Raw genomic sequence first — 6,000 nt, forward strand, 5'->3', positions numbered from 1 at the left:
CTACTAATCAAGTTTCGGGTCAACCTTTGAGTAATCCCTTTGAGAACTTTAATCAATTGCCTTCTCTTAAGAAGATTATCAAAAATTGTAATCTTTAATTCACTCACAACCTGATGATAATACCAATCATCGAGCAGCAAATGTCATTTCTAAATCTGCTGCTCATTCCACTCAAGGTATATCATCTAATCCAAGTATTTCTTTAAGTGCATCAGCTTACACTTTAATGTCCCATAATGCTTGGATTGTAGACACAGGAGCTACAGATCATATTGTATATTCCATTGATTTTTTCACTACCATTACAAAGATCCTAAACACCTCAGTAAAATTACCAAATGGTGACAATGTGCCTGTTACACATTCTGGTATAGTTCGAATATCAAAAAATTTAATTCTTAAAGATGTACTTTGTGTACCATCTTTTTCATACAATTTACTTTCTGTGAGTAAACTTACTTCAACACAGAAATGCTTATTCATTTTTTCATCTGATTTTTGCTTTATTCAGGAGCATACCCCATGAAAGATGATTGGGATAGCTAGAAGAAAAGCTGGTCTAAACATATTGCAAGAATCAGGTGCTAGTGATGATGAGGTTCAACCCAAATCAAATCTTATCAATTCTGTGATAAATTCTAAAGTCTGGCATAGAAGACTAGGACATCCTTCCATGTCTAGATTGCTTTTTCTTTCCAAAAATGTATCTGATATCAATTTTACAGATAAAATGTCTGATCATTGTACTGTTTGCCCACTGGCAAAATAGAAAAAACTTCCTTTCCAAGTTCATACATACAATGAAAGTTTTCTTGTTCATGTTATCCATTGTGATATATGGGGACCCTTCTCTATTTCAACCCATAATGGATCCAGAATTTTTCTCACTATAGTTGATGATCATTCAAGATTTACTTGGGTTTATTTGATGAAAAACAAGTCTGAAGTCAGAAGCATATTAACAAATTTTTACAATCTAGATGAAACACAATTTGGGAGAAAAATACAATGTATAAGAAGTGACAACGGTTCAGAATTCAAAATGCTTGAATTTTATGCTTCAAAGGGAATTGTACATCAAAAGTCATGCATTGAAACACCTCAACAAAATTCCATAGTTGAGAGAAAACATCAACACTTGCTAAATATAGCAGGAGCTTTAAGATTTCAATCAAATGTTCCTTTAGTTTTTTAGGGGGAATGTATATTGACTGCATGTCATCTTATAAATCGAGTTCCATCTTTGGTTCTAAACAACAAATCTTCACATGAAGTTCTTTTTAATTAAGTCCCGTCATATAATCATTTGAGAAGCTTTGGTTGTTTATGCTATGCATCAACTATTACTCAAAACATAAATAAATTTTCACCAAGGGCTACATACGGTACGTGATTATCGGGGAGTATTGTTCTAAGTAAGGGTTGGGTTCGTATAGATGGAAATGGTTGATTATCTTGTAGTCGTGAGTTTTGGCATCAAAACCAAATCCGATGCTGTTAAGGGAGACAACATCATAGTCGGCACAAAGGAGGGGCATGTTTGATATGGGGACAACCTTTGTTTCTTTAGTTGCAGGGTTCCATAAAAGAATATTATTCCAACTACTGCTATCGTGAAGACATACGAGACCATTACAAGAGCCCACGATATACATCCGTGCTCTCTTGTTGATAATTCCAGAATATGATGATGGTAAGGGTACCTGTGCAAGGGATACTTGGAGAGTTTCATAAGAAAGTGTGGAGACGACAAGTTTCGTGGTGATTTTATCACGCCGCTTAACTAGAAGAAGGGCATTCTTGTTCCGGTTGGACGGGGATTGAATGCGGAGGAGGTGTTTATAGACGAAGGTTTGATCTGAAATGAAGGCGTACCAGGATTTGCAAACGCACTTGAATCGCGATAGGGATATAACAGGCAGCCATAGCAGAATCTGTAACAACAAGTCTTCTGGAAAGTGGTTGTTCATCACCATTGTAATTTCTTTACTTGATTACAAGCTTCACTGGCTTACGCAATATGAAGCATGAGTATATATGTACGTCATCTTATTATAAAGCCAAGAGGTGTGAAAAGCTAATGAGAAGTTGGCGAATTAAATGTGCAAAATCACCCAACGTTAATGTTGTTTATGCGCTCATAAAGGCTTTAATTCCCTCGAAATCTTCTCTCTTTTCATGAATATATTTGTTGCTAGTTATCATGCACATATACACATGGTTTATTTGGGAATTATAATTAGTTGCATTTATGGTTGGCTATTGATCTTATAATAGCTGGCAATAATTAGACCATGGCGTATGAATGATTTTCTCTATGTAGAGATATTGATCGACTCATATATATATATATATATAAATGGTGATTTTGAGTGTTGTGAAAAGATTGTACTTGCCTTTTCGGGAGAGATTCTAATTAATTAATTAATAATATTGTTTTACCCATACCCGAAACACCACAATTAATTAGCAAATCGTCAAGATTCTCAGGGTAATATAATTAATATTATATCGAAAGGAATGCTATGTATTAATTACCACATGATGCGCGCAAACACAAAATCAGTACTTAACATGCTCTAGTATTTCCCTCAAGATACGCATTTATCATGCACCTACGTACTTCAAGTATGTGTGTATATATGTATATACATATATACACGTACCTTTGATCTTGGAAGGTACGCGCGCAGCCGGTAGGAGAACACTGGGACAAGCCGGTATGATAATTGCTGATATACAGGAAATTCTCAACTGTTTTAATTCCTGGTCTGTGGCTTTCTCTCAGAGATCGACGAATCAAGTGGCACATGTGTTAGCAAGAAATGCCCTTAGCATTGAAGGGGAACTTATTGAATTGGAAGAAATTCCGAGTTGTGTTATTTCAATGTTGCAGAATCCTTTTTGACCAGCAGAGTATGTATCTGTGGTCTGTATTTGACTAATGTTGTAATGCCTTCTAAGTTGAATGAATGAAAGTCAATTCTCATTTCAAAAAAATATATATATAATTACCTTTATATATGAATATAACATGCTGCATGCAATGGCATTTAGCCCAATAATATTCCATTATTCACAAAAAATAACAATATAGGCAACTTAGAGCATAAATAAAATGCCTAAATTAAAAGGAAGTAAAGTGAATAGGTTTGTACAACATATTAGAAAGATCTCATCCGCTCAAATGGATGAGATGAGGAGAAATGGTTTAGCTATCATTGTGAAGAAAAGTAGAATCCAACCCATGTTTGTAAAAATATAAAAGTTTATCTGTTGCAAGTTAAAACTTAAGAGCAGGATGTTGCTATTATTAATGCTGAGAGGGAAGATGACAGTCAAGAAGTTACAACCTTCATAAAAGGCAAAGGGAAACAAAAAAAAGGGTTGGAGATTTCGATTCATGCAATTGCTAGTTATCATAGTAACAATGCTATGAAATTGCTAAGCAGGGTTGGTACATGTCTAGTGGAAATTTTAATAGATTTAGGAAGTACTCACAACTTCCTGGATCCAATTGTTGTAAGTTCAGCCAAGTTTAAGATGTTTTCTGATTCAATCTTACAAGTGAGGGTAGCTAAAGAGGCTAAAGTTGTGAGTAAGGGGACTTGCGAAGAGGTGATTACAATTCAAGGGGCTAAGTTCAAAGTGCATTTCCATGTTGTCATAAGGGGATTGTGATGTTGTGCTTGGAGTCTAATGGTTGAGGACCCTGGGTCTTATTAATTGAGATTTTACTAGCATGTCAATGAGCTTTTGTGTGGGTCAAGTGAAGCTGTCCTTACAAGGTTTAAATTATAATAATTTAAATGTTTGGCCTGGAGAGAATTGTTTTAAGTCTTCTTTGATAAGGAAGCAAGGCTAGTTTCAGCAATTGATGGTAGTGGAAGAAGTTTAGAATGTTGAGAAGCAATCTGTGGAGTTGGCTGAAGTTCTGAAAGAATTCAAAGAGGATTTTTCTCAACCTTTTGGTCTACCACCAAGAAGGGCTTTTGATCATCATATTCCATTGAAGCAAGGAACAACACCTATTTCAGTAAGGCCCTAAAGGTATCCACACTATCAAAAATCTGAAATTAAAAAAATTGTCCAAGACTTATTACAATATGAAGTTGTGAGGCCTAGCCAAAGTCCTTTTTCTTCACCAGTCTTATTGGGGAAGAAGGTAGATGGAACTTGGAGAATGTGCATTGATTATCGTGCACTTAATAAAGAAACTATCAAAGACAAGTTTCTAATACCTGTCATAGATGAGCTTCTTGATGAATTATTTGGGACAATAATTTTTCTAAGTTGGATTTAAGATCTGGTTACAACCAGATTAGAGTTAAAGCTAAGGATACTGAAAAAACAACTTTTAGAACTCATGAGGGCCACTATAAGTTCTTAGTAATGGCCTTTGGGCTTACTAATGTCCCTGCAACCTTTCAAGGTCTCATGAATGACATCTTCAATCCAAAGTTTTGAATACTATTTCGGGGGCCATTTCGGTTAAACAATTGGAACGAAATATTTTGGTACCGCTACCGTTTTGGATACCGTTTCAGGATCAATTATATATTATATAAATAATTATATGTATATATAAACTATCAACCAATATAATAAATACATATATATATATATGTGTGTAAATGTGTATCATGTATATGTTTATATATATGGAAGAATTGAAATTTTCCAAAATGAATATAAGTTTAAAAAATCAAAAATTTGTGAAACAAAGAAAAGAAATAAAAGAATAGAGAAATTATTAAAAATAATGATATCTAAGAAAAGAGAGAATGATGGGACATACTTAAAATTACAAAAAAAATTAAAATTATATAAATACATTTTATACTTTAGAACTAATTACATTCCATCTAAATTTAAAATTTACAAAAATTCCATCCAAATACAAGAACATTACAAAAATAATCCAAAACAGAATAAGAGCTGGAATACCAATTTCAACCAAAATGGCCGGAATTTGACCAGAATGGCCAAAACATACTGACACGGGCCAGAATGTTGGAGCAAAATGGAACAATGAGGTTTATTGTACCGAATACTACACCAGAACGGAACGAAACGAAATTCAAAACTATGCTTCAAACCCTTCTTGAGAAGATTTGTTTTAATCTTCTTTGATGACATTTTAATTTAGAGTACAAGTTTAGTAGAACATGTTGAACATCTTAGAACTATATTGGGGGTGTTGAAGCAACAAACTTTGTATGCAAAGATATCCAAGTGCAGATTTGGGTTGGAAGAAATCGATTATTTGGCCCATCTAATTTCTGGCAGTGGAGTTAAATGTGATCTTTCAAACATTTCTACAATGTTGGAGTGGCTTATTCCGAAATCTATAAAGGCTTTGAGAGGGTTTCTTGGTTTTACAAGCTATTATAGGAAATTTGTAAGGAATTATGGCATGATTGCGGTCCCATTGATTGAGTTACTTAAGAAGAATTCTTTTGGTTGGAGTGATGCAACAACTCAAGAATTTTTGGAATTAAAGATAGCTATAACTTAACCTCCCGTATTGAGGCTGCTAGATTTTTCTCAAAACTTTACGATTGAGTGTGATGCTTCTAGCGGGGGTTAAAGGGTTGTACTTGTGCAGAAGGATCAACCTATAGCTTTTTATAGCAAAGTTTTGAAAGGCAAAGCACTTTTATTGTCCACTTATGAAAAAGAATTGCTTACATTAGTCACTGCAGTTGCTAAATGGAGACCATATTTGTTGGGTAGAGCCTTCAAGGTCAAGACAGATCAACAAGATTTAAGGTACTTACCTGAACAAAGGGTTGGCAATGAGGTCCAATAGAAGTGGCTTTGGAAGTTGAAGGGCTATAATTTTGTAATTGATAATAAGAGGGATAAAGATAATAAAGTGGCTGATGCTAGGGATGTACAGAAAACTGAAAAACCGATCACCACCAACATGAACCGACCGTCCACGTCAAGAGTAGGTTGGAACTAGTGGTGAATCTGTCGGCATACGGTGGCATTTCT

The sequence above is a fragment of the Carya illinoinensis genome, chromosome 7, assembly GCF_018687715.1.
Source record: "Carya illinoinensis cultivar Pawnee chromosome 7, C.illinoinensisPawnee_v1, whole genome shotgun sequence".
Taxonomy (NCBI): Eukaryota; Viridiplantae; Streptophyta; class Magnoliopsida; order Fagales; family Juglandaceae; genus Carya; species Carya illinoinensis.